The 19,873-nt window shown below is 39.3% G+C and overlaps 1 non-coding gene across 1 annotated transcript; it reads left to right on the top strand.

The window, feature by feature from the left end:
- Window positions 1-19,384: 19,384 nt before the first annotated feature.
- LOC142455604 (U1 spliceosomal RNA) lies at window positions 19,385-19,548 on the top strand. The gene has a single exon (XR_012785787.1). It is a non-coding gene; the product is annotated as a U1 spliceosomal RNA (small nuclear RNA).
- The last annotated feature ends 325 nt before the right edge of the window (window positions 19,549-19,873 follow it).

Raw genomic sequence — 19,873 nt, 5'->3', positions numbered from 1 at the left:
CATTCTTTGCCCTAATCATTTTCTTTTCTTTTTTACATTTTATTAGGCTCTCATACAACTCTTATCACAATCCATACATATACATACATCAATTGTATAAAACACATCCGTACATTCTTTGCCCTAATCACTCTCAAAGCATTTGCTCTCCACTTAAGCCCTCTGCATCGGGTCCTCTTTTTTTCCCCTTCCCTCCTCGCTCCCTCCTCCCTCATGAGCCCTTGATAATCCACAGATTGTTATTTTGCCATATCTTGCCCTATCCTGAGTCTCCCTTCCCCCCCCTTCTCTGCTGTCCCTCTCCCAGGGAGGAGGTCACATGCGGATCCTTTTAATCAGTTCCCCCTTTCCAACCCACTCACCCTCCACACTCCCAGCCTCGCCCCTCACACCCCTGGTCCTGAAGGTATCATCCACCCTGGATTCCCTGTGTCTCCAGCTCCCATATGCACCAGTGTAAAATCTCTGCCCTATCCAGTCCTGCAAGGTAGAATTTGGATCATGGTAGTTGGGGGGAGGAAGCATCCAGGAACTGGGGGAAAGCTGTGTTCTTCATCAGTACTACATCGCACCCTGACTGACCCATCTCCTCTCCTAAACCCCTCTATGAGGGGATCTCCAGTGGCCGACACTTGGGCCCTGGGTCTCCACTCTGCTCTTCCCCCTTCATTCACTATGAAGTTTTTAAGGACTTTGTCTTGCTTATATCACACTCAATGCTCATGGAAACAACAGTCAGGAGTTCAAATGACACATCGCATTGGGTAAATTTGTTGTGCAGATTTAAAGTGTTGAAAACCAGTGATGTTACTTTAAGGACTAAGGTACGCCTGACCCAATCCATGGTATTTTCAATAGCATCACATACATGTGAATGTTGCACATTGGACAAAGAAGACTGAAGACAAATATATTTCAATCACGGTGCTGGTAAAGAATATTGAAAGTGCATGGGCTGCTGAAAGAACCAACCTCTCTGTCCTGAAAGAAGTATAGCCAGAATACTCCTTGAGACTTGTCTCATGTACTTTGGATGTGTTTTCAGGAGAACCCAGTTTCTGGAAAAGGACATTGTGCACGGTGAAATATTGGGTCAGTGACAAAGAGGAAGGCACTAGACAAGTTGTATTAACACAGTGGTTGCAACAATGGGCTGAGACATAAGAACGCTCGGTGCAGGATTGGTAGTATTTCATTCTGTCGTACACGGGGTTGTAATGAATGGGAAGCACCTAACAACCACAGTGTGTTAGGATACCCAGTTTGCATTTCGTACAACTATGATATATGATTGTCAGTTAAAATAGAACTGTCAGATGTTTTATACAATCATAGATGAATATTACAAAACCTAGGGAAACCTGAGCTAACTGAGGAAGGAGGTGAAATGCTTGGGTCAGAAGCATGGAGATCAGCTACCTCCAGTACTTGATATTAAAAAAAAAATTCTCCGGGGGTGTAGTCAGATGTACTGTCTGTCTGATGCCCAGCAGGAGTCAAGACTGCCACTCTCATTCTTGGCTTCTCACATTAACTGACTGTTCAATTTCCCCTGATTAAGCTGCAAGCCCCCCCCCCCCACCACCATCCATTCTCCCTGTAACCTAATGTTTTCTCTTTGACAAATACTTATTTTTCAGATCTTTTTACCCTTCTTGTCATTATTTTTTCATTACCTTTTAAATATATATTTTACACTTTTGATCAATGTCCTTTTTTATAGTGGTGCTTAGGTGCTGACAAATAGGTCCCACATAGAAGACCGTATGTTAGTCTGTGTAGACTAGAGCAACAAATTCATAAACATGCATATGTGTATAAGAAAGAACTTTACATAGAGAGCAATTGTACATTAAAAAACCATTCCAGCCCAGTTCAGATCAAGTCCATAAGTCCGAGATTAGCCCATATGTCCGATAACAATCAATGAAGTCCTCTTCACACTCATGAAACACATGCAGTAACTCCAGATGCAGGAAGATCACAGTGGGTGGGAAGTCTTGTGGATCCTGTGGCATTGTCAGCCTCTCAGCACTGGCAGGGTCTCTATGTGGCTCCTCCAGCTCAGGGCTCTAGCATAGCTCCATGTATCTTGTTAGCAGCAATGTCTCCCAGAGAGTGAGCCATATGCCCCACCTCGAGCCAGCTATTTCTCTCCTAATGCCTCTACATGAGATCATTAAGCTGTGGCCTGATTGACAGGTTAAACTCCACCCCTTCACTGGTAAGTCTCAAATTGACAACAGATTATACAGCGACCACAGATCTACGTACAGCAGAAACACCACTTTCTTGAACAATTGCTGCTATGTTAGAGCCTATAGTTGCAGATCTTCCTCTTGTTTGCAGGCCTCTACTTTCACCAACTGTGATGTCCTTCTGCAGGGCCTACTCCCTCCTGATTAAATTCCCAAAGTATAAAGGGCAACATTTCTCACCGTTCTTCCTTTTATGGACCATTCTGGCTGTATATTTTCCACAGCAGATGTGTTTGTCCTTCCATCTGTAGTATACTCAATATTCGTTGACAACACCATAACTCAGGAATGGCACATCAAAATTTCCACCCCAACCTCTCCCTGCCATTGAGTCTATTCCAACCCATAACAACCCTACAGGACAGGGTAGTGCCCCTTTGGGTGTCAGACTGTAACTTAAAAAAAATTGCTGGTACTTCATCCACCTGTCATACAATTTAATAATTCCATTATATTAAGTGTTGTACAATTATCAGCAAATCAATTCTAGAACATTTTCTTTTTCTTTATACTATTGTTGTTCCTATAATTATTTTTTAAATTGTGACAAAAATACATACAACAAAATATTATCCAATTCAACAGCTTCCATTTTATAAATCAGTGCCATAATCAGTGATTATACTTTTTGTTTTGTACAGCCATTAGTGATAGCCTTTTCCAAATTATTTCACCACCATTAACAAAAACTCAATGCCATGAAACAGAAATTTCTCCTCCTTCGCCCATAGTAACCATGGGTCAAGTTTGCTTTCTTTTTGAATATTCTTGTTAGAGTATTCACATGTCATATACTTCCTTCATTAAATCACTTTAAAAAAGAATTGTATCTACATCATCACAATCAGTTCTAATGTTCCCTGCCCCACCCTCCTTACCCTCACTCCTCCACATCCCCGATAAATCATTGCATCATTAATGGTCTCCATGTATCATCCACTATTTCTGTGCATCACAAACTGGGAAACCCTACAGAAACAACAAAAACAAAATGGCATGAAGGAAATAATAATAAGGATAAAAATAGCAATAGAGTAAGAAAGAAAAGCCACCATCACTACAGAGAGACAAAATTTCTGTCTGGGAACAAGTGAGAAATACTTCAGCCTAGAGTAAATACAGGTTGGGTCACGAGGCAGGTCAACTGACCAAGTATCAAATTATAGCATGATTCAATTCACCATAATCAAGTTTCCAGTGCTCTCTGTCTGAAAGTACGCTTGCCTAGGGCTGGACGGGGTCTGCCAGGGACTTCACCTGACTAGCTACCCTTCAGATGGGTTTGGGCCTCCTACAAATGAGGTGCTCACAATTTAAGCTCTGAACCTTTTCTCTTCATCATATTTGGATACTATTATTGTCCTCTTTGGATCACACCAGTTGGTGTGATTCTCCAGTGTTGATTTAGTTGACAGCTCACTTAAATGACTGCTTATTTCGATACAAGTGTGGAAGGTCCCAGAAAATATTGCAATTGATAACTGGGAGCTATCTGCTTTCTTGATTACACTTTACCATAGAAGACTGTGCTTATGGGAGTAGAAAGCCATTAATTTCTCCCTCAGAGAAGCTGGTGGTTTAGAAGAGCCAACCATGAGGTTAGCAGCCTCACTCATACCCAGCCTGCCACCAAGGCCGTGTGTGGAGAAACTACTGGATGTGTGTAGCCTTCATCTTCAGGAAAAGACCCCCTAGCCTGGATTCTAACATGCCACTGTTCTAGAGAAACTAAATGTATTTGATTGAGCCCAGCTACTTTAATTGGGGTTACTAACATTCCAGCAATAATAAGTGATTTATACACCTTTGGTTTCACTGAAGTAAAGGAAGAAATATCTTGTTAGAAATTGTTATCATCTCTAACATTTAATTTTCCAAAGTATGACCTTTTAATTTTTTGAGCAAAATAGTCTCACACTTTTTTTGCCTAAGGCACTTAAGACCTAACACCAAATCAAAATATACTGTTAAATGTAACATTTCCTTTTCCTTGCAGTTTAACACATCCCTGTAGTTCAACGGCAGCTACCATGTACTCTGTCCAAAGAAATATTAAAATTAATCGCATTAATTTATATTCTGGTCTGTGTAATTATTTATGTGCACACTTCTAGAACATATGGACGATGTTATATAAATAAGACTATATCTCCTGTCAAATTTTTATCAAAAATACAGGTATTATTTTTACTGGAAGTAAAAGCAAATAAATGTAGCTCAAATTTCCCCCCATTTCTGCTCTCTTTTATCCCTTACAACTGAGCAAGTAAGTTTAAAAGTTTATGTCAGAATTGCCCCAAAATGTGTTGTAATTCCATTTCAACGTGACAGTACATTTCAGAGGAAACTGTTTCTGAGGTGATCTGGGATAGGTTACAATGCTAATCTCACAGCTGTCTCTGTAGCTATCGGGACTCATAAATCATGGGTTCTGTAATAAGAGAAGTAAGTTTGAGAGGTTAGAAATCTTAAGAAAATTGTGACAGAGGTGATAGATGATATGAAATGACTACATTCTAAAGATGTTATATAAAAGGGAGTGTGTTACATTCGAGATACATGTCTCCTGATTTTTTTTTTCTTAAACCGGAAGAATATTAGCAATGTATTACATGGCATACTTCAGGAACATTATTTGATACATTTTAGATTTGTGTGTATTAAGGGGTGAGTTTTTTTTAATATATATAATCAACTTTCCTCTGAGTTTTCCAGAAATCTTATAGGCCATTGTGATTATTTTGAATTTTTTTGAAGACACGTTCTGTACAGAAGTGTGTTTTATGCAGTTGTTGAAAGTATTCAGTTTCTTCACTAAATCTGAATTCATTAGCCAGTCTGGAAGAGATTTCAGTTCCTGAAAAAACAATCATGGAACCAGACGCCTTTTAATAGTTGCGCTGGACAGTGAGGGCATTAGAATCGGTCACCGTGAGCAAACAAACCTACCTTTCATCACCCGCAACCAAGAGGCAGCGGTCTTTTTGGATTCTTCCCATTAGAACACAGTTTCTGTTCTACATTTTACAGTTTTTGAAATGGTTCATTTGAATTTAATTAGAGAATATTCTAATTCTTTAGGTAATCCATAATGATTAAAAATTAATCATTTCTGTGCCCAACCCTTTTGACTGATGCTGTACAGTGAGCCTCTCTTTGCTTCTAGTACACAGTCTATCAGTTCTTCTCACCAGGCTGTGGGGGGACCAGGGAGCAACTGTACGACAAGGAACAACTCACTCACGAGGGATTCGGCATGAACGTGCTTTTATTTACTCTTGGCACTTGGCTTTATGATGTAATAAAGCACTGGTATGTTTCTAATGGTTTAGTCGATCTTTATGTTCTTTGGAAATGCCTGGATATATTAGTAAATTTTATCAGCGGTTTCTTTCTTTGTTTTAATTTGCATCACTATTCTACTAATCTGAGTTTTAAAATAAATATATGTAACAACAGTAAAAATGAGATGCTTAAAACCTGATATATTCAGAATGGCTTTTTTACATTTTCCTGGAGTCTTTAAAATAATAATTTTATATTGCCAATAGAAATATATTAGCACACCCAATTTCCACAGCAGGAAATATGTATCTAATTGAATAACATTTGTGTAAAGCTAATATGCTCTACAATAGGGATTTTTGAAGAAGCTTTTAAATAAACTTAATTTTTTTTGTAGAATGGACATAAATCAACAGAGGGTTAAAAAGATGGTCCAGAGTTCTCATATCCTGCATACCCAGAGTCCCCTGTGGCCACACCTTTACAGAATAGTTCAGTGTCACAATGATTGACTCATGGTGAAACACTATTATTAACTAGGCTCCATACTAAGTAGCCTTGGTGGTGCACTGGATTAAGCATCAAGCTGCTAAAAGGTCACTGGATCCAGACTGTCACTTTTCATGAGAGAGGAAATAGTCTGTGTTCAGCCTTGGGAAACATGAAGCCCTTTCCTCTAGCCTAGAGGGCCACTGCATGTCAGAATTAACTCGAAGGCTTTCGCTAGCTTTCTGCTCCGTACTTAATTGAGATTTCCCTAGTTTCCACTTACTATTTGGTCTACCTCATGCTCTGTTTTATGTACTAAGAGGATCAGATTACCTTTTGTCCCAATGTTTCCTTAAGCAGCTTTGGGAGCTGAGCCTGTTGCCCATGGCCTTAGAAGGCTTCCTGGTTGCTGATGACCTTGATACTTTTATGGAGGACTGGTCAAGTATTTTATAGTCTTTCACTTGAGATTATCCTGACGATTTCCTGCAGATCAGACTGGGTTCATGATTTGTGTGTATGTGAGGAAGATCACAGAGATAACATGCCAAGGGCATATTCCAGTCGCATGACAATCACTGTGGAAGCTGAACTTGACCACCTGACTGAACAAATCTGCTCCTTGACATTCTGAACTCTTTCGATACAATTCCCACTCCCTCACCCACCGACACCCCCCACCCACCCCCACCCACACAGACACACAGACACACACACTCTAAGAAACAAGCCACTATTCACTCTCTCGAAAGAGCAAACTCATTGCTTTAGGGAAAAGCCCAACTCCTAGTGAACTTAGAGGATCGAGCAGAACTGCCCTGTGGGTTTCCAGTACTGTAAATGTTGACTTATGTAGAAAGCCTCTTCTTTCTCCCTCGCAGTGGCTGGTGGTTTCAAAATTCTGGCTTGGAGGTTCAGCAGCTCCACGTGTAAGCCACCTCACTTCCACCATGTTGGTTCTGGCTCATTGCAGCTATGCACAGGGTTCTGAGCGGTAAATCTTTCTGAGAGCAGACAGCCTCATCTTTCTCCCACAGAGTTTGAAACCTCTGACCTGGCCATTACTTAGCATACTGGAGTGGGGCACCTATGCCTCACCATCTGGGAATATGTCAACAATTTTGTGGACTTATGCAGATGCAATGCAGCTGTTTTCCCCACTTATACATTTGTACCAATTTATTTATATCATGATGGACTCTTTTCACTGGCTCCCTACCGTACGTGGAGTTCTTCTGGGGCATCAGTACTTCTTGATAACATGTTCAACGTCTCACCATCCTTGCTTTTAAGGCTGGAGGTCTTCCAAGACAGATTTGTTCATGCATCTGGCAGTCAATGAGATAATACTCTTTGTCAATCATTGGGTCGTATTCTTTGGGTTATCATCTAACACTATTTTACTTATTCTCCAATTTTCCAGGTTTGACAAATGAAAGCTCTTCCAGTAGGACCTCAATATCTCTGTGAAATACTTAATGGTGCTAGTTTTACATCTCGAATAAAAATAATGTTGATCAATGCATTCTGAGACATTTGAAATGAAAAATTCAATGGAAGTCTGATTTTTCTGACTAATTTTTCTAAGGCACTTTGAATGGTGCAACAAAGAAACTATAGCTTGATTTAAATGTGTGCAATATAATAGCTTCTTCCAATACCTTTGGTTCTCAGTTGCCTTATAGTTAAACTGAGAATACTTGTAGTTTGAAGCATGTAAAATTTCTAATTGCCTATAAATTTTTACTAACACATTAATAATTTCATATGGTCCCAATTTAGCAGCTCCTAATTTCTGTGATTGTAACGATATTAAATAAAATCATATATGCAAAGTTTTTTTTATATAACTGTCAGTGCTCTTTGCAGTCCCATTTTATCCCCAAATGCATAGAACCATGTAACCCGGAGAAGAATAAAGTTAGGTCAGCCCTTGACATAAAGACCACATTCAGAAAACAAAACTGCTTCCAGTTGTTCCAAAGCCAGCAAAGAGAGTACTAGGGGATCCAAAGCTCTAAAATTGGCCTCTTTGCCTCACCTCAAATTAGAGGTGGATGACTGATCTTGCTAATAAATCCTATTGTGTTGGATTTTAGGTGTAACACCCTTCTAAATCCAGTTATTTCAAAATTTAAAGGCTCATAGGCTGACATTGCATCACATACTGAAAGCACATTGATACTCATTTTCTTATTACACTGAAACCTCTCCTTCTTGAATGGCAAACAAACCACTGAAGTGATTATATTCCCTCAACATAATGAGATACATTAGATGAAGTGACCCCAGCTACTTCTACTGAATAGAGGTCCTTCACGTGCAGCAAAGCACCTGGTTACCCAACTCAAGTGGAACAAGTTAAATTATTTCCCTACTTCAATTTAGATGTGTTTTGGCCAACCTTTAAAATTTTATTTTATGGCAAGGACCAAATATGTGTTGTTGTACTACTTTATGAAATCTTAGCAAGAAATACTTTTAATACTTTGCATATATTTATGATGGGGAAACCTGGAACTCACCTTTTGTTACTTCTCTGTTTAAGACTTTGGAGGGAGCCATGGTGTCTTAGTGGCTAAGGTGGGATCTCACCTGCACGATCAGCACTTGGGAACCACCAGCTGCTCAGGAGAAGCTAGGGCTCTCTACTACCCTGAACAGATACACCCATGCGGCAGTTCTACTCTGTCTTCTAGGGTCGTTATGACTCCGTGGAAGTGGGTTGGTTTTTTTTTTTTAAAGACTTGTGAAGAAACATAAAACCACACATAGCAGATATGTTTCATTTTATGACATAAATCATGACACCAATTGACCACTGTCAGAGCTAGTTAGGCGGGTCTACATAGAGTAGATCTCTAACGGGCATCTTCTGTTACAGAGGAAAGAAGACTGGTCAAGACAGCCAAAGCTTATTCCTGACCTCATCAGCCACCCCATATTTGCCACGTCCCTGAAACTTTTAACTTCCATCTCCTTTCCTCTACCCTAGGTTGGCACTCTAAAATGATTCCTTATAAGAAGTAAAATAAATGAAAATAGTAATTTGCTACAAAAGTAATTTATTTATGGATATTAAAAAAAATGTTGCCAGAGATCACAGTATGAAGCAATAATGAAAAATAAATGGGACCCAGGGACGAATGGCCAACATGGTGCAAGACACTCACTCCACCAACTTTCCGCTCATCTGGTCCACAGAAGGTACAGGACTCGGCTTTCATTTAGTTGATCTGAGCTAAAAAGGCAGTGAAATGTTCCCCGACCCCATGTGCACGGAAATGTTACTACTAGAGAATTACTCTTCAGGACGAGAGTATCATGTTTCTATGAGTCGCTGTTAAATTGCAATGACACCTCCAGTGTTAACATGCTAAGCTAAAGTCACTGTTACTATTATCAGCCAAGGTGTTCATCTTAGCAGGCTCATTTCATTCCCTTCCACGTCCTCTAGCAAACAGCAGATCCCCTTTGCCCCACTCTCCCTTTGATCTTTATTCTATATAGCCCTTCTATCTATTCCTAAGCTAAATAATTAGTGAGAATAATTAGCACACAGTATTTCCAATCTCTCACTTCTTATTCACTTCACAAATATGCAGGCAGGTTTGGTTACTGCTGTAACCAGAAGCAGACTTTCCATTCACATGCTGCTTTGTTTGTTTGCTTTAATATTCTGGATCCTTCTTTTCCAATGGAATTCTCTCCTAAGCTTAATGATATGCAGCCCTGAAGTGTAGTTGTTACGCATTGGGCTGTGATCTGAAAGGTCAGCAATTTGAAACCACCCACAATTCTTCACAAGACAAGACTGAGTTTTCTACTCCTGAGAACAGTAACAGTGTCAGAAACACACAGGAGTCACGATGAGTCAACATTGACTCATGGCAGTGAGGTTACTTTTCTTCAATTTTTAAGCTTCATGAGAGCTAATTAACTCAACTTTCTGTCTTTCTGTCTCACTCGCTCAATGAATCTTCCTATTTCATGAACCAATTTCCCCTTTAACAAACAAAAACAAAACAAACTCATGCAATCACGTTGATACCTTTTCACGGCTACCTTACAGGACAGAGTAGAACAGCTCTTGTGGACTTCTGAGACTATAACGCTCTATGGGAGTAGAAAGCCTCATCTTTCTCCCTTGGAGCAGCTGGTGGTTTCAAACTGCTGACCTGAAAGACTGTAGTCCAAAGCTCCTGCCTGCAAGGTCAGCAATTCTAAACCACCCACCACTCTGTGGGAGAAAGATGGGGCTTTCTACTCCCAATAACAGTTTCAGTCTCAGCATCTCACAGGGGCAGTTCTACCCTGTTGGATAGGTTCCCTCTGAGTCGCTATCGATTAGCTGGCAGTGAGTTACAGTTCTTGACACCACCAGGGCTCCTCCGTGTGCCCTTTTACCATCCCATACAAAATTGGGCCTCTCGGAACTCTGCCTTTTGTTGTCTGCTTCTATCGCTCTACATCAGTATGCTGACAGCTCATTCATTGATGGAATTCCAAATTTTCCAACCACAAATCTTTCACTTATCTTGCTATTTTGAATTCCAAATTGCAAATTCCTAACTGATACCACCATGCAGTTGTGCCACGGAAATTTTGAAGTCTTACTGCCCTGTAACAGCCTCCTCCTTCCCCTCCACAACTTCTACTTTATCAAAGAAAATGTGTCTACTAATAAAGTTTTCTTTAACCTAAGCCAGAAATCTGAGTAATCCTCATTCCTCCGACTACTAGCTCACTCTCCTCACCGCCTCAAATCTACATGCACACCAAATCCCTCTCTCCGGCAACTGAAATCCACTTACTAGGCATCCTTAATATCTGTTCTCTTTTCTCAATTTCCAATATTAGGGCCTTATTTTAGATTCTCACATATATGAATGAAATAAAATATAAACCCGTTCCTTGTCTTCTTGTCAGATCTCTTATCTTTACACTCCCTGTCTCCCACCATGCTGAAAAAATGTGGAATTATTTACAAGTCCTTGAACTTGTCATACTGTGGTATAGACTGCTATGTCTTTTTATATAACCACCATTGTTGCTGGCCTCCTTTTCTCCTCCATCTGTTAGAAAATCCCTTTCCATGCTTTCACACCCTGGTCAGCAGCACTTCCTTCGTTCCCTCTCCAATCCTCCAATTGATAACTCAGTACAAAATGCTATTGTTACAGCTTTCCACTTACATCTAATGATGTGATTATTTCTATGTCTTTAGAAAGCTGTTTGTCTTTATTTCCATGGCCCCGTGAGACATTCAAGGATAGAAATAGAGTTTTATTCATTAAGGAGCCGCATCCATAAAAGCAAACAGTGACGGTTCGAGTGCATGAATGGACAAAGGAAAGATACTGCTATGAAATCTTAGCTCGCTAGTGAGAAAGTGGAACGGAAACTATTTTCAGTCAGACCACATTCTCTGACCGGGATGCAGTAATATCAGAAAAAGCAAATTAAAAAAAATTTAATTAATAAATTTTTAAAAGAAAAAAGCAATTAAAAATTTAAAGACGTAAAATCATTTTCAAAGATGGAAATATTAAGCAACTTTGTATATATTGATTCATGGATGTCAGAATTATAGTTCAGCTATTTATAAAATAACCGGAGTATGTAATATGATATGAAATTTGATAGGTCCTGTGAGTCAGTTGCTAAGAGCTACACCAGCAGCGCTGACCCACCAGTTGCTTCCTGGGAGATAAATGAAGCTCTCTGCTCCCATCAGGATAGACAGCCTCAGAAACCCAAAGAGGCTGTTCTACTCTGCCCTTCTGTGTTCCCCTGAGTCAGAATTTGCTTCATGCAATTGGTTTATCAACCAGCAGTACATATGAGTCTGCATGAAATATAAACATCTACATAAGCTTAAACACTGGGTATGAAGACAAAGCTACAAATTCAGTGAACAAGGGGGGAAATGGCTCTCTTCCCCCATAACACACCTTTGTGTCTAGGTTCTGTTTCTTTGTAACTTATTCTAATCAGTCAATCTCCACCACTTTCAAGAAATTCATTGTCTTTCTCCAGCCACTCCCCTCACTCTGAAATTGCATAGTGAATGTTCCAAGGCAGATTGTACAGCCATCACCTGAGTGATAGTATAATTATCATCGTTGCTAAAAGGGTATTTTCTTATCTACACAGCCTTGGTTCTGTTAACTGATTTAATCCTCACAAATGCCTACAGAATATCATGAATATTGCCATTTTAGAGAAAAGAAAATAGAGGCACAGAGAAGCTGAACGACGCACTGAAATTCAAATAACAAGCAACTTGTGAACGGCTGCTTTCAAGCCAGAGCCATTTTGCTCCAGAGTCAGTGCTCTTAATGGCTATGCCAGTGAACCTCAGATCACTGAAGGGTTCTGTCTCTTGTCCTCCGTGATCCTCATGGACCTGTGCTGACCTCAGTGTCCTTGCACTTGGCCCTGGTGATGTAGTGGTGACACATTGGGCTACTAAGCACAAGGTCAGCAGTTTGGAACCACTAGCGGCTCAGAAACTCACAAGGGGGCCCCACTCTGTCCTGCATGGTCCCTAACAGTTGTAATCAACTCCAGGCCAGTGAATTTTTTGAGCTATCCAACTTTTGCCGAAGTCATCCTCATCCCAACTTTAATTGTGGAGTCCACTCATCACTCGCCTCCTTCAATGCTGACTTTGAAGGGCAGAGGGAATATTTCCCTGCTCCCTGTGAGTCACAGGCACCATTTTTGTGGCTGATGCAAGCTGTCTCTGCCTACCCACATCACCTAGTCACTGCATTTCTCCATGGTTCCCACCCTACGTCGAGAGTTAGGTGTCGGACTTAAGAGGATGTGGCAAAGATCCCTTCTCCTTTGAGTCTCAGATTTGATTTGCCGTGATCATATCTAGCCACAGCGTTTGTCTGCAAGAGACACGTAAGAGAGGAGCAGTAAGTCACAACCAGTTCTTAAGACCTGAAAATAATAGATCATTAAAAATAGCTTCTTGAACTTATTTCCTAAATGGTTGTAAAATGTGTCATATCAGAATTGCTTTAGAATCGCAATTGAATTTAGAATTGCAATTTGAATTGCTTAAGAAGCTTAATCAAACACAAAGTGTCCATATATGAGTGGATTTTTGCTGGATTTTCTGTGCTTCTTCGTCTTCTTCTACTTTTTTCTACATCGATGTGTCTTTTTCTGAAAAAACAAAACAAATCATCCTATCTCAATTAAATACAGAGACTCTTTTAATTGTCATCTTTTTCCTTTTGAAAACAATTGCTTCAGCTATGCGTGGTTATGTGAATGTTAATATCAATTTAGAATGGGGTTTTGCCCAAAAAATACCTGTTAAACTTTTGATTAAACATGAATTGAAACTATGAGTCAACTTGGGAACCTGAGACAATACAATGCTTTACCTTCTGCTCCGTGACGATTCCTTGTTTTTCTTATTCAGTGTCCTTGAGTCAGTCTGACTCATGGCAACCTCCATACAGGGAAGCTAAGCACAGCCGGGTCCCCTGTCATCCTCACCATGACTGGGAAGCTTGACCTTCAGTCCTTTGTCAGTCACTCCACCACATGCATGGGCTTCCTCTTTTATTCTGAGGTAATGCTCCGCCTCCACTTTACTGACCATCATCATCCGTTCCAGGACCTGGGCTCTCCTGGCAACATGCCAGCTACCCGAGACCATCTCCCTTTCATTGCTTCTAAGTAGCCATCGGCTGTCCTTCTTCCAGCATAGATTTCTTCTGGATGGCTTTCAGTATTCATTTCCAACACCATAATTCAAAAGCACCCAGTTCTGTGCAGTCTGAGGTGACTGAAAAGACCATGACTTACGTTAGGTGCACCTTAATCCAGAGAGTGATGTCCTTGCTCGTCAACATTGTAAAGAGGTTCTCCTGCAGCAAATCTGCCGATGTGATACGTCATTTGATTACTTGATTACTCAGTGTTACTTAGGTGTTTACATTTTTTTCCAATAGGTTGATTTTACATAAATCTTCGATGCTACAAATTAGTTTATCATTTTGAGGTAATACTATTATTGACCTTTAATTTACTTTCTAAGTATTTTTATTGTATGTGGAAACAAAATTGACTTTCTATATCGAGGTTGTATCTTACAATGTTCAAAATACACTGATTGTAGTTTTTCTTAGAGTTTTCAGATTTTAACTTACAAGGTCATATTACATGTGAATAAAACGTTAATACTTCTTCCTTTGTAGACCATAAACTTTACTGTTCTTGCCTTGGTAAACTGGCTATGATTTTCAGTAGTACAGTATTGAATACGTGAAAATGAACCTTCTTAACTCATAAGTGTTTAACTGAGTGTGTTTTAGTGATATTTTGACCAGATTTTGAAATTTTTAAGAGGCTTTCTCATGAAGGAGTGTTTACTCTTGTCAAATATATATATATATATATTGATTGAGATCATTGTGTGGCTTAGTTTCTCCTTTATTCTGTGAATTAGGTATCTCCAAATGTTGACACTTCCATGACTCAGAGAAATCCAGTTCTCATCTACATTGTTGGCCTCTGGTATTTAATGGGAAGGAGGGGGTTAACTTTTAAGACATTCAGCCATCTGAAGAAAGAGGGTCATCACACCAAATTGGGCACCAGAGATTGTTCAGGTTATATGCTCCACCAGTTGTATAAATAGCCATATTCCATCCTAAACAGTGTTTCATTTCATTAAAAATCCCCATCATTACTACAAGAATTTCAAAGCAGAAAATAATTCCATTTGGAAAGGTTAAGCCAACTTTGATTATTGGATAAATTCTCAATACTTAACTATCTATTACCTTACTTACTATTTGTTATCATTTTATATCTTCTTCCACCAAAAGCATAACAACAATTTAAGTAACTCTATTGCTCAGAGTAGTGATTCTCAAAAGATAAAAGTTTCCTTAAATTGCTTCCTTATGAGAAAAAGTTACCTGAACCCACTTAAAACTCTGTATCTTAGATCAAAATTCTAAAGCAACTGGTTTGGGTTTACATCTGGTTTTGATCTTAGGGTTCGGCTTTATTTATAAACATACCAGATGCATATGATTCAGGCAATCAATAAGCAAACTGACAGACTTATGGTAGAAAAAAAACAAATGTACATATGAGAGGCTAATCCCCCAAACCTGGAATTTCACTTGGAGCTTTGGTAGTGTGAAGTTTTTCCCATTAGGCAAGCATCAAGCAACTTTCTCTGAGATAATGCACCCAGTGGCATTGCCTGGGAAGTTACTCTTGTGGTCACAGCTAATTTTTTCATAAAAATGGTTTCATTAGAATCTTATTTTTATTTTGATGGCCTATTTAAGAGAATAGCATGAGGCTGTGGAATTTTGTTTCCAGCTTGGGACAAAGGCTGCAGAAACTGTTGTGATGTTGAGCACCACTTACAAGGACAGCACTATGGAAAAAAACTCAAGTATATGAGTGGTTTTCTTCAAAAAAGTTGAAATGTCAATTGATGACAAGCCTCTTCTGGACACCCATCAGCTTCCCGAGTGGATGAAATTGTTGACTGCACAAAGTTATGCAGGCCCTACCAAATGGCAGAATGTATTAAAAGTTAAACTGCTATTTCCCATTAAATATCAGAGGCAAACAATGTAGGTGAGAACTATATTTCTCCAAGTCATGGAAGGGTCAACAACTATCTAAATAGATATAGAAAAATTATTTGACCAAATTAAACACTCCTTCATAAGAAAGCCTCTTAAAATTTTCAAAATCGGATCATGACATCAATAAAACACACTCAGTTAAACATTTATGGGTTAAACTGGAATATCTTCTACGTAAATCAGGCACAAAGGAAGAATGCATTTGGAGTTCATTTCATCATGTCAGACTGTTCATCAACCTGTCTATTTAGAGGTTCTGAAAAGATTGTGTAACAAAAAAGGTCTGATTTGTCAGAGAAAGTGGACTGGCTTTGCCACCACAACATTGCACCTACACAAGCAGTAACCTCAGTGCACCAATTTGTGGCAAAACAGAGCATGCCTCTCTTGCTCCGTGCATCTTACTCACCTGACCTCACTCTGTGCGACTTCTTTATGTTTCTTTGAATGAACAAGGACATGTGAGGACAGAGATTTGATGACTTAGAAGAGATGAAGAAAAACACAAGGGAGGTGATGTCTGCCATCTAAACAGATGACTTTGAAACACATTCCAAGAACAGAATCATAGGTTTAACAAATGCATTACAGCATAATGGAGAGTACTTTGAAGGTCTGAAGGTTGTTTTGTAAAAAGTATTCATACATAGCTTTGAACAGAAATTCCATTTGGGGGAGGTACCCCCACATATTAATAGGTTTGTGAACACCACAAAATTCTTTCGAACTTCTAAGAATGTAAACCGGCACAGATTTGACTTCTAGTTTGGTCTCAAGAGGAGCCCGTGTAGCATAGTGCTTACGTGTGGACTTATAACTGCAAGGGCAGGAGTTTAAAACCACCATTGATGTCATGAGAGAAAGATGATGCTTTCTATTCCTGTAAAAATGTCGTCTCAGAAATCCAAAAGCCAGTCCTAGTGGATGGCTTTGAGTCGGCGTACACTCGATGGCAAGGAGCTTGGTTTCTTTCATTTTGGTCTTCAAAAGAAAGAAATATAGGACGTCACTGATAACAACCCATACATACCAGACGAACTGAAACATCAGCACCATACAGCCTAATCAGGAAGAGACAGTATGTGATTGAATTCCCAAAGATTGAATGCCTTTTATAAGCTAAGGTTTCTTAGCCCGGAACTTTCTTGGTAGCTGTCAAATTCATGTAAACAATGGAGGAGCTCCGTGTTTCTGACTGTGTAATCCACCTCAGGCTCCATGGTCAGGTCGGCGTTTTCTGTCATTCCTATAGACTAGAAGGACTGCCAGTGTCCCATAGCTCTCTCACGGGAGTGAGATGCACTGATTCATTTGTACTGCTTTATAATCTAGCTGTTCATTTCTTGTATTATGTATCTGTTTATCTGTATATAATTTAAGAGTTCATTTCTTGTGTTATATATCTATCTTCATAACTATATATATAAAAAGTATATATATATATAATTATTAGCAATCTGGTTTTGTCTCACTAGAGAACCCTGTCTAACACATTTAAGTCTAGAGGGCTTCCAGGTAGTCCTCTGTAGAGAGAGCTAGGCTATCTCAGCATAGGCAGCAAACAGCAAGGCAGGTCACCAACTGTCAGCCAGGTCACCAACAGTCAGTCCCCAGCTCCAGAGATGTACATTCGAAGGAACCTCAACTTACAGAGACACAGTTCACAGGCTAGGCGTCCCACAGATAGTGTAGCGTGTAAATTGAGGCACAGCGCAAGCAAGGAAGCCGCACACTAGTCCGATGATCAAAGAGCGAGAGACAAGAAAGGCGAGGCTCAGGGAGCCATTTATCTCTCTGACCTTCAATTAATCCCACTTGTGTTTATTGGCCAGGCTGGCGCAATAAACTAACTATCTCAGTCATCAACATGTGTCTCTCTATCAATAGCATTGAAATCATCTGGAAGACGTGTTAAAAATGGAGGATCTACAGCAGACTGTACAGAAAAGACAAAACAATGTGGAAGGCATGAAGAGTCTCTACTTCCAAAACTCTTCCAAAGAGTTTCATAAACTACAGCTAGAGAGTACTCAAAACACCACAATGACGGTAGATGCCTCTTGAACAGTATTTGAGGAAAAGAGTAATACATAACTTTAGGAAAATTGGATGGGCATCTAATAGACCCCCTCCAGATGTTGCAATAGCACAAAGTGGATCCCTTTACAAAATCAAACATAGGACATAGTCTAGAATGACATATAAAATTCAATATTAAGTTTATTCACTAAGGAAAGTGCTAGGAGTCGGCCCAGGGAGGATAAACAGAGCAATTACTTAACATTTGGCACTGATTTGTAAAAAGTTTTTATCTTACTAGGGAGTGTATATATGCTAAAAATGGCCAGAATTTTTGTTAAGCAGCTTTTTTTAAACTCAATTTATTTGGAACTTAAAGGTCGATGTAAAATTTTTGTGTGTGTATCTTGACTGAGTAAATATTTTCAAGCCTATCTAAATAACTTCAGCACTAGTAAAATCCAATTACTCTCCTGTAACAAGATAACGAAAATGCAATAATAACCCCTTTTAATGGCTGACTTTTAAAATGTTAACATTTTTCCTAAAGTGAAATTGACCTTGTCGCAAGGCATGTCACAATGCTCCCTTTTTTGCCGCAGTGAAATATTGCAGCGACACTATTAACATTTATGTGGGAAAGGAAATGTTTTAAGGCCACTGACCCTATGATGCATGCATGAAATTGTGGTTTGGTGTATATTATGGAGATTCAATAATTATGACTGGATGAGGTCAATAAATTTGGAAAGATGGAAAAGGACTCCAGGATGAGAGCACTTTATGTCCTAAAGAATTGATCACAGGCCCTCTTTGACTAATTCATCCGTGACAACCAAATTTGTCCCAGAATTCCACGTGTGCAGCTTCCCATCGACTTCCATAGAATTTGTGCATGAGTTACTGAGGTTAGAATTAAGCCCTAAGGAAATAACTAAAGATTTTTGGTGAGATATACTTGTGTGATTAAATAAAATCATTTTTATAGGCTTTGCTTTCTTGTTTTCAGACTGTTTCTTATGAAGATAAATAGCCTAAGCACATCGGGGTTAATATTGCTTTTAAGCTATTTGTCTCCATTTGGGAACTAAATGCAAAGAAAAATGAATGCTTTACCTCATAGAAGCTTTCTTCAGTTAAATGTTTCCACTAAATCTAGAGTCCAGAAAACTTTGCAAACTTCCCAGGAATAGGCATAAATCACTTCAAAATATTGTGGGAAATAGTGGAAAACCCTATATAGTAAGAAGCATGTCAACTATGCAGCTGTTTGTCCCTTTCTTGGACCTCCCTTACTGTAGTAAATGTAAAAATATGGAACTTAAGACTTACTTTGGAAAAATAAGTTTGATGACACGCACACCTTTCGAAACTGTGAATGAAAGATGGGAGCTTTCATGAACAGCCATGTGTGGAATTTTAGAAACAATTATTCAAAATATTTAAATTAATCATTCAGTTAACTCAATAGTGCATTTTCTATTTGTGTTGTTTTTCGTTTAGGTAAATGGAAGCACTCACTGGATAGTATTTTATATTTTTAACCCCCTCTGGATTTACAATTCTTATAATTTTGCAGCAGAAGAAATAAAAATAAAGTGAGGTTAAGAAATTCATTAGATGAAATCAGGGTTTGAAATCTAGCTATTTGCTACATTTAGCATATGCAAGGATACTTAACAATTAAACAATATACTTACCTGGTAAGGGAGATACCATGATCACGAAGGTGGTTTTCCCAGGGCTAGGCTTCTCCATTGCACTCAGGATGTGCTGACCCCTTCGGTTTCCCCAAATGTGGTAAAGTTGACTGCATAATTTTCGGTAGTGGGGGACTGAGTTCATGCTCTCCCCTGGGGAAAATAAAAGAAAGAAAATTAAACATAAAAATAAATTTAGAGTAAGGAAATAATTCATAAAATATGCCACATTAAATTTTAGGCAGGCTGGGATTTTAATACTGAAAAATTATGAGATAGTTAATGCTTATTGTGCCAACCTGGCTGATAAACACATGTGGGGTTAATTGAAGGGCAGAGAGATGAATGGCTTGATGAGCCTCGCCTTTCAAGTTCTCAGGTCTCTTGCTTTGTGATGGTCAGACCAGGGTTCAGCTGCCTTAGCCAGTTCCCTGCTTCAGCTGGCAAGGCTGACTTCCTGCAAGACATCCCCAAGGAGAAG

The sequence above is a fragment of the Tenrec ecaudatus genome, chromosome 8, assembly GCF_050624435.1.
Source record: "Tenrec ecaudatus isolate mTenEca1 chromosome 8, mTenEca1.hap1, whole genome shotgun sequence".
Classification (NCBI taxonomy): Eukaryota; Metazoa; Chordata; class Mammalia; order Afrosoricida; family Tenrecidae; genus Tenrec; species Tenrec ecaudatus.
The sequence above is the reverse complement of the archived record's forward strand: the minus strand, read 5'-3'. Positions and strand labels throughout refer to the sequence as shown.